This window comes from Cebus imitator, unplaced genomic scaffold (genome assembly GCF_001604975.1).
Source record: "Cebus imitator isolate Cc_AM_T3 unplaced genomic scaffold, Cebus_imitator-1.0 Scaffold349, whole genome shotgun sequence".
Lineage (NCBI taxonomy): Eukaryota > Metazoa > Chordata > Mammalia > Primates > Cebidae > Cebus > Cebus imitator.
In genome coordinates this window covers 839,575-849,405 of record NW_016107664.1, presented here as the reverse complement: position 1 = coordinate 849,405, position 9,831 = coordinate 839,575, and the positions used below count along the sequence as shown (strand labels likewise).

General features: G+C 37.0%; 1 protein-coding gene across 3 annotated transcripts in view; it reads right to left on the bottom strand.

Annotated features, from left to right (window-relative positions):
- RALA (RAS like proto-oncogene A) overlaps nt 1-9,831 on the bottom strand; it is an 82,855-nt gene that overhangs the window by 32,510 nt on the left and 40,514 nt on the right. Inside the window, exon 1 of one of the 3 annotated variants that reach the window (XM_017506161.2) lies at nt 8,153-8,211. The exons of the other annotated variants lie outside the window; for them this stretch is intronic. The gene's annotated coding sequence lies outside the window, so the exon portion shown is untranslated. Of the gene's footprint in view, nt 1-8,152; nt 8,212-9,831 lie in introns of those variants that run through there. 3 annotated transcript variants of the gene reach the window in all.

Sequence of the window (9,831 nt, the reverse complement as noted above, 5' to 3'; positions counted from 1 at the left end):
TGAGATGGAGTTTCGCTCTTGTTACCCAGGCTGGAGTGCAATGGCGCGATCTCGGCTCACCGCAACCTCCGTCTCCTGGGTTCAGGCAATTCTCCTGCCTCAGCCTCCTGAGCAGCTGGGATTACAGGCACACGCCACCATGCCCAGCTAATTTTTTGTATTTTTAGTAGAGACGAGGTTTCACCATGTTGACAAGGATGGTCTCGATCTCTTGACCTTGTGATCCACCTGCCTCGGCCTCCCAAAGTGCTGGGATTATAGGCTTGAGCCACCACGCCCGGCCTAAAAATCATTTTTAATGATAAAATAAAAGCACTTCCATTAACATCAGGAGTAAGATAAGGGTGGCCACTAGCATCACTCTTACTTAGCACTGTTCTGGAAGTAGTACCACATTAGAAAAAAAAAATTAAGAGGCAAATGATCATTATTAACTGATAATGTGATTTCATACCTAGAAAGACCAAAGGAAGCAACTGAAAAATTACTACAAATAATAGATTTCAAAGGGTAAATGGTTATATAATCAATATAACATATACATTTACAACCTCACTCACAGAGAGTATATAACTAAGAATAAAATTAGCGATAACCGTGTAAGATATACATGAAGACATTTTAATAATAAGTAACATAAAGGATGACTTGAATAAATAAAGACATCCTGTTCTTGGAACAAACAGAGTGTATTTTGGTAAAGATACAAAGCTCTGCCAGTAAAAAGGCTATTAATTATGAAAATTTAAAATATCTTCATGATTAAAAAAAAATCTAGTAAGTCAAAATACAAAGGACCTGACTCAGAAGTCATCTGATCTGTCTCCTAAAGCTTTCTTTGTCATAAAATTTGTGAAGATAATTTCTTTTCTTTTCTTGAGACAGATTCTCAGTCTGTAGCCCAGGCTGGAGTGTAAAGACGTGATCTCAGCTCACTGCAACCTCCTTCTCTCAGGCTCAAGCATCCTTAGCCTCCTGAGTAACCGGGATTACAGGCGTGTGCCACCATGCTCAGCTAATTTTTGTTTTGTATTTTTAGTAGAGACAGGGTTTTGCCATATGTTGAAAACTGACTTGAACTTTTTCTTTAAGGGAAGGTTGATTGACATACAATAAAATTTACCCTTCTAAATGTATAGTTTAATGAGTTTTGCTAAAAGTATACAGTCATGTAACTACTATCACAATCAAGATACAGAACATTTCTATTACCCCAAAAAGTTTCCTCCTGCCCCTTTGTAGACAATCTTTTCCATCACACTGGTAGCCACTGATAGGACTTCAGGCCTTACTCTTCTGCCTTTTGGATCATAATATATGTAGCTTTTTATGCCTGGCTTCCGTTAGGCAAGGCTTTTGAGACACACAAATATTGTTGCATGTATCAGTGCATGCATCTTTTTTTTTTTAAATTACTGAATAGTATTCCATTGTCTGGATATATCATGATTTATTTATGTTGTTTCCATTTTTAAAAAATTTTATGAGTAAAGCAGCCATAAGCCTTTGTGTACAGGTCTATGTATACACACGTTTTCATTTTTCTTGGGTAAACAAATAGGATCAGAACTGGTAGGTTGTATGGTGTGTGTTGAAATGTTTTCCAAAGAGTCTGTGCTTTTTTGCATTTCCACTAACAACGTACAAGATTTCCAGTTGCTTTCACATCCTGGTACTGTCCCAGGCTTTTAATTTTAGGCAGTCTAGTGAATATGTAGTGGCATTTCATTATAGTTTTAATTTACATTTTCCTAATAACTAATCATGTTGAGCTCTTTTCATGTAGTTAATTGCCATCCATATGACTCTGGTGTTGAAATCTTTTGTCCATTAAAAAATGTTTGTTCTATCTTTTTAGTGAGTTTTAAGAGTTCTTTATATATTCTGAATCAAATCCTTTCCAGAGATGTATATTGATAATCTTTTCTTCCATTTTGTAGCTTATATTTTCTTGACATGTTTTTTGATGAGTGTTTTTCTTTATGCTTTTGGTGTCCCAAAAATGTCTGACAAACTTAAGTGGCAAAGTAACCACTATGTTTTTAATATTTATAAATAAAGACATTATTCAGTTAATAATTTATTATAAAGAGATGGAAGGAAGTCCAGTCAAAAAAATGACATTAGTTATAACTGATACCCTAAACAGTTAAGACCTCCATTTTAAATATGCAATCAAACTCCATAGGAACAACATTCAACGTAAGAAAATCCCTGAGGCAGTTTTCTACTTTTGAAACATAACAACTTAGTATTTTCAAATTATTCCGTACTGAGTAAGGAGAACACAAAATAATAGCAAAGACTGAACTAAGAACTCTTAAAACTCACTAAAAAGACAAAACAAACTTTTTTTTTTTTCCATTCATGTTTTTTACTAAAACACCCACACAAGTTTCTGTGCAATGTACAAACACCAGCCGGCCCTGGGGCTCCTGCCTCCTCTCTGAGACAAGGAGGTGGGAACCAGACTTACTGATCCAAGCCCCACCCGCCTCCCATGCAAAGACCAAAGCCAAGATTCCAGGCAGCGACATTTTTTAACGGACAAAAGATTTCAACACCAGTGTCATATGGATGGCAATGGCTTAAAGATGGCTTAACATTTTGCCTTGTCTGCAAAATAAAATTTATTTATAAGACTTGCCAGACATGTTGTCAGACATCAATGCACAGAATCTTAACATCATGAAGGCTCAAATTACTTTATCTCCCTGGGTTTTAGCTTATTTTTAACACTAAGGTTAATATTAATAAAACAGCATATGTAAGATATCTAATACACACAATTAAGTATTCAATAAAGGGTAACAAATATTCAGGCATCTTTTTAGAAGACTCTAACTTTATATGCCACATATATTCAGTCCCCAGTCTGCGCAAAATCATTACCAGTAGCACAAAGGTAAAGCCCTCACCACAGTTAAAATTTATTAAAAAATTTATAAAACACATCAGAAAGTGATGGCTGAGACTTCAAAGATAAAACATTAGCAAATCAAGTGAACCTTGAGGTGACAGTAAGAAAGGAAGCTATAAGGCCAGGCACAGTGGCTCACGCCTGTAATCCCAGCACTTTGGGAGACTGAGGCGGGCAGATCACCTGAGGTCAGGAGATCGTCCTGCCTGACTAACATGGTGAAATACCATCTCTACTAAAAACACAAAAGTTAGCCAGGTGTTGTGGTGGGAGCCTGTAATCACAGCTATGCAATGGAGAACCACCAGGAGTTTTAAAAAGTGAGGAGACACTGGGACTCAGAAGGCAGGAAGAACAGGTGGAAGGCTACAGGTCAATGATAACTTGAGTTAGAAATAGGGAGGAGGAATGGAGGGATCTAAATGATATTAAGAAAAAAAGAGTCAAATGAACTAGATTAGATGTGAGGGGTAAAGGAAAGTGAGAATTTAAGCCAAAATAACCAACCTCCTAGCTGGAGTGAATATAGGTAAGGAAAAGAAGGGGAACAAGCAGCTTCTGTGGGACCAGGTAGGAGTGGGAGGGGAGAGAAGAGTTAGTGCAAGGAAATGCTGGAAATCAATACTGATCTTTTAAAAGATCAAAATATAAAAAGAAAAATATGAGAGTAGCCTATGAATAAGCAGTTTTCTTACCCTAACCTCAGTAGTTTTGCTACCAGATAATTACCTGAATGTTTTCAGCAATATTGAGAAATAATAAGGTAGAACTTGAAAGGTGAAAAGGTAAATAAAAGACTCATAAACTGCTATTTATATTTTAATATTTGTTTTTAAACTCATGTGATTTCAAAATAGGATTATGTAGTTTAGAAAAGCATTAATAATTAATTGTACAAATATATGTGTGCTTCCATATTCCTGTGCTAATTCTGGAAGGATACATAACCTTTTGATTTTGATCCATGTGAATGTATTACTTATTTGGAAATTAAATACATGTTTTTATTTACTGAATTTAACAGCTACAAAATTGAATGAAGAAATAATGTTCAGCTGGGCACGGTGGCTCATAACAGTTAATCCCAGCATTTTGGGAGGCTGAGATGGGAGGATCGCTTGAAACCAGGAGTTTGAGACCAGCCTGGGCAACATAGTGAAACTCTGTCTCTACAAAAAAAAAAAAAAAATTAGTCAGATGTGGTGGTACACGTCTGTACTCCTAGCTACTCAGGAGACTGAGGCGGGAAGATCATTAAGCTCAGGAATTTGAGGCTGCAGTGAGCTAATATTGAACAACTGTACTTTGGCCTGGGCAGGCTTAGATGCTTAATAGATCCAATTTTTAAAAGAATAATTTATGTAAATTATACCTGCTTTAGAGTCTATGTATGAGCTACAAATTAAGTACATAGCCTGGTAGTTTGAGTTTCTCTTATTGATATATTTATGAACTTCATATTGTGTACGAAAGATTTGTTAATTTAAAAAAATGCACCCACAGAAAATAACTGAATTAACCATGCCTGAATGATCCAGTTTAAAAATGAGTAGGGCACTTGCTTAACTGATTAAGACCATGTATTAGAATAGTGACAGAAAGTTTACTAGTAGACTTTAAAAGAAAAAAAAAGAGAGATAGAGTCTCACTCTGTCACCCAGGCTGGCGTGCAGTGGTGCTATTATATCTCACCATAGCCCTGAACTCCTGGGCTCAAGCAATCTTCCTGCCTCAGCCTCCTGAGTAGTTGGGACTACAGGCATGCCTGGTTAATTTTTTCTATTTTTTTGTTCAGACAGGGTCTCGTTATGTTACCCAGGCTGGTCTCAAGTGAACTTCTCACCTTGGCTTCCCAAAGTGCTGATATTACAGGCATAAGACACTGTGTCTGGCTCATGAACGAGGTATTTTAAAAGAAAAATCTGAGCACAGCCTCTGGTTTACATAAAGACATCTGTTAAATCCCACTCTTTAATACACGTTTCATCAGTAAGTTGGCTCTCTCTTTGTATAGCTGTGTCTCTGATCTTTCGGTGTGCTTCTGGATCTCCTTTTTCTTTTTCCTATGCCTATATTGTGCACCAACATATATTTCTTGAGTCAGGTACTGTGCTCGGCATTGGGAAAGGGTTGGGGGGTAGGTTCATAGATGAGCAAGTCAGGATTCTTGACTTCAAAGATCTTAGAATCAAGTAGAGATGGAGCAAGAGGAGGAGGGGAGAGAACGTATTAAATCCTAATACATCATTTTCCCTTTTGCATTCCTTCCCACTTGTCACACTTGCCTTTTTATGTTGTTTTATTGACTTCATAGCTATAATTTTTAATGGCTATGTAATATATCATCCTGTAGACACAAAGCAATTTACTTACCATATACCATAATGTAAGACATTAGAGCTGTTTTGAATTCTTCAAAATTATGACCATCTATGCACATTGTCCAACTGCTTTTTTAAAGTGCTGTACTCCGGCACATGTAACTATGCTAGTATTGCTAGTATCCCTACTGGCAATGAGTATTCTTTCTAAAAACCTGCTACTTACATACTGTTCTCCCATTCCACTATAGTAAGTTTCCTCTGTCATGTGGCATTTCAAAGTTTCACTTTATGGTTCATGGACAAGAAACAGGTTGACAGGTTGGCTCCTTCTCCAAATATTACAACAAATTAGAGTTTATCCTGGGTTGCTAACATGTTCGTTAGAACTCCTAGTTCACCCAGGCTGTGAATTCAAAAAGAAATGTTTTTTGAAGTAGATTTCCAAAATTAGCATGGGAACCAATGTTGCTGCAATCTTTGTATGGGCTGGGTGTGTAGGTAGGATATCGAGCTAGCTTTTCATGTATACACCTTTAATTAATAGCACGTCCTATCATCCCTTCTGCTCTCTGTTCCTACTGATTCATTGCTTAAAGTCTCTTCAAGACTCAGTGAGGAAGAATAGATTCCACTTACAGGCCTCCCTCCTGGGAATGTTGGGTTGGGGCTTCCTTTGCCCTGCTTCATCCATCAGCACCATCTGTTTTCTGTCTTCTACAACCTAGAAAGTCTCTGCTTTGCTGATGGTCACTCCATCTGTTCCCATTCTCACTGCTATTACAGAATTACACATTTCTGTCTGTAAATTCTTTTTCCTGTCTTTTCACGGGGAGTTGGGGATAAGAGGAGGTAGACACATATATTTAGTCTACTGGCTTTCACTATGAACTTGAGTTAAAATCCTGAGTTGACTTGATTTGGAACCTCAAAATAGTTCAAGTTTAGAAACTATAAAAAAAATTCCAAGATATTCAATTAAAATAGCCTGAGTTTTAAAGAATATTATTTTTTCACTACCAACTTCAAGGGTAAATCAATTTCCTGATATGGATGACCAATGAATCACAAAAAAACACAAAAGTTTAAGATGGGGATAATACCTGGCATCAGAAAGAGTGGGAATGGGGCGCAAATGGGAAAGAAGAGAAAAGAAAGTTAATGGTCTGAACTGCTACAGAGAAGGATTGAAGTGATTTTTCCCCCCCAAAATGTTTTTTTTTCTTCACAGCATTGGGACAAGCTGGCTAAAACTCAAAATTTATAAGAAGACATACTGATCAGTCAAAGCCTTGAAAATTAAGTATTGACATTATTTTTACAAACCAGAAAGATAAAGCTAAAGACTGACTCTACAGCAACAAAGATTCTCTTTGTGCCAATTAACCTTTACTACAGCTCTTTTACAGACCACCTGCTGAATTCTTACTTTGTGGAACTGTGGGTGAAGAGCCAATTCTTTTTATGGAGTAACAGGGAACAGTTTAAAAAGAAAGAAAATATAAACTAGTAATCTTTTAAATTCTGACTTGCTATATGTGGCACCCCACATCCATCCAGTCAGGTTAACCTCTTGGTATATATTATAAGATCCTTTCCATGTAAGTAAAGCATTGAGAATGTCACTTTTTAAATTTAAAGGATCCCTCTGGCACTGAACATAAAAATATATTACCTGAAATCATGTTTAATGACAACTGAGTATTATCAATTACATTCTCCACTACAAATCTGTTTAGCACAGGCTCACTACAAATCTGTTTAGCACGGGCCCAATTCCAAGGGCGATCTTGAATGTTGTTGTGTACGCCTAATCCTACCATTCGTGTTCATCACCTCCCAACACACACAGGCACAGGTGGGACTTGAGGTCCTCTTACCCTCCATGTTTTTTCATGACTGTAAAAGTAACATATGCTCATTATATACAACTTAGAGAGTAAAGAGAAGCGAGAAAATGTCACCTTTGGGGCCCGGTCACCAAAATTTTTTGGAATTTTTACTATCTTCTAGGACTACCTTATACAAAGTAGTCAGCCAATCACACACAGGAAGCTAAGAGGGAAATTCCAAGGAAAACAGGAAAAACAAAGGGAAAAAAAGGGAGATTAAAAAATCCAATTACCTGGATAGGACAAAAACTTTGGGGAAAAAATAAATAATCTTCCCATTTATTGAATGCTTATTCTGTGTCAGACACTTTTTTCAACTACATACTTAATTATCTCATGAAACCCTCATGACAACTTTAGACCTATTATTCACATTTTATAGGTGAGAAAAATGAACCGTATCAAGCTTTAAAAATGTGCCCTAGGTCACACTATTGTTGTGAAGCCAGGATTAAAAAAAAAAAAAAAATCCACATCCTAAATGTTTGCCATCTAAACTTTATCACCACTATGGAAGAAACTGGTAAGAATGACCTTACAGAAAGGTTAGAGGTAATTTATTTTAAACATAAAAAGATAATTCTCACGGGTGGCACAGAAAAGCTACCCAAATCATTTTATAAGATCAGTGGTACCAAAATAGCAATAATCACATCAAAAAACTACATTGCCATCTCATTTATGAACAGAGAAATTTCATAAAATGCCAACACCTGAAATTTACCTCTCAGTACACAAATAATCCATTACAGTTTAGTGTGTTATACAGTCGACCCTTGAACAACACAGGGATCGGGGCACCGAACCAACTCCCCCACTCCTACTGTGTGCAGCTGAAAATCCAACTTCTGACTCCCACAAACTTAACTACGAATAGCCTACTTGACTGGAAGCCTTACCAATAACAAAATAGTCAATTAACACATATGTTATATGTAATATATACTGTATTCTTATGATAAAGTAAGCTAGAGAAAAGAAAATGTTAAGCAAATTGTAAGGAAGGAAAATGCACTTACTAGTCATTAAGTGGAAGTGGATCATCATAAGATCTTCATTCTCATCATTTTCATGTTGAGTAGGCTGAAGAGGAGGAGGAAGAAGAAGGATTGGTCCTGCTGTCTCAGGGGTAGCAGAGGAAAAAGAGGTGGAGGAAGTGGAAGGGAGGCAGGAAAAGCAGGCACACTCAATGGAGCTACAGAAATGCACTGTAATTAGATTTTTTTGCTTTTTCATTTTTCTAAAAATGTTTTTATATGGTACCAATCCTTCTTCCACTGTTTGCTTTAGTTTTAGTGCTCATATCATAGGAGAGTTTATGATGTAAATGAAGTCAAAAACAGTCTTGAAGAATAAGAACCATTCTGCTAGATTATTTAATGTCACTTTGTTTTACGGCTCTGCTTCTTCTAGGTCTCCTTTCTCATCCCCCTGCATCAGTTCAGACGCACTGATCTCTATCAAGCAGACTTTTGTTCCCCCTCCCACTTTTTAAAATTTTTTTGCCACATCCACAACCTCTTCCAAGATTTCCTTGATTGGCTATGTCATAAATTTTGTGACACAGTCATGACATAACATTTAGACACAGTTTTCTCCAGCAGGAGTTTATTGTTTGGGGCACAATCGCTTTCACAGATTTTTCTATAACAATGTGGCATCGTCAATGATGTAAGCCTTTAAAGTTTTCATGATGCTCCTTCTATTGGGATCCTCCACAGCATCCCTTTCCACAGAGTGCTGTATGTAATGAGCCTTCCAGGTCCTTATGGCCCCCAATCAGGAAGCTGAATTAGAGACATTGTGTTTGGTGGCAAGTAGACCATCTCAGTGCCTTCGGTTTTGACCTCATGGGGTTTGGGGTGGCCAGGGGCATTATCCAATATCAAATGAACTTTAAAAACCAATCCTTTACTGGAAAGGTACTTTCTGATTTCAGGGACAAAGCACTGATGAAAGCAATCCAGAAAAAGGGTTCTTGTTGTCCAGGCCTTCTTCTTGTACAATAACCTAAAGACTGGCAGCTGGTGTTTATCTTTTCCCTTCAAGACTTGGGGATTAGCAGCTTTATAGATAAGGGCAGCCATGATCATAAATCCAACTGCACTTGCATAAAATAGTTGAGTTAGCCTATTCCTTTACAGCCTTAAATCCTGGTGCTTGCTTTTCTTCCTTACCAACAAAAGTCTCTTGTGATTTTTAAAATTTTTCCAGAATAGGAAAATTTTGTCTGGATTAAAAATCTGTTCAAGCAGATATCGTTTCTCTTCAATGATTCTCTTAATGGCTTTTGGGAATTTACCTGCTGCCTCTTGGTTGGCAGAAGCTGCTTCTCATGTTTTGACATTTAAAAAGCCAAACCTCTTTCAAAAATTATCAAACCATGCTTTGCTGGCATTAAATTCTCCAGCTTTAGATCCTTCACCTTCCTTTTAGCTTTAAGTTGCCATATAATGACTTTGCTTTTTCTGGAATCACATTAGAGTCTAAAGGTATGGCTTTTTGTCCTTAGACCCAGGGACAGATTGGAAAGGTATGCCTTTCTTATAGCAACCTGGTACTCTCATAAAAGCTGCATTTTCAATATGATAAAAAGGTATTTTGCAACAAGTACAAGGTTTTTGTGCCTGCTGCTGTCGCTGTCGTGAAAGCTTCACATATTTCCTTTCCTGTTTTTTTTTTTTTTTTTTTTTTTTTT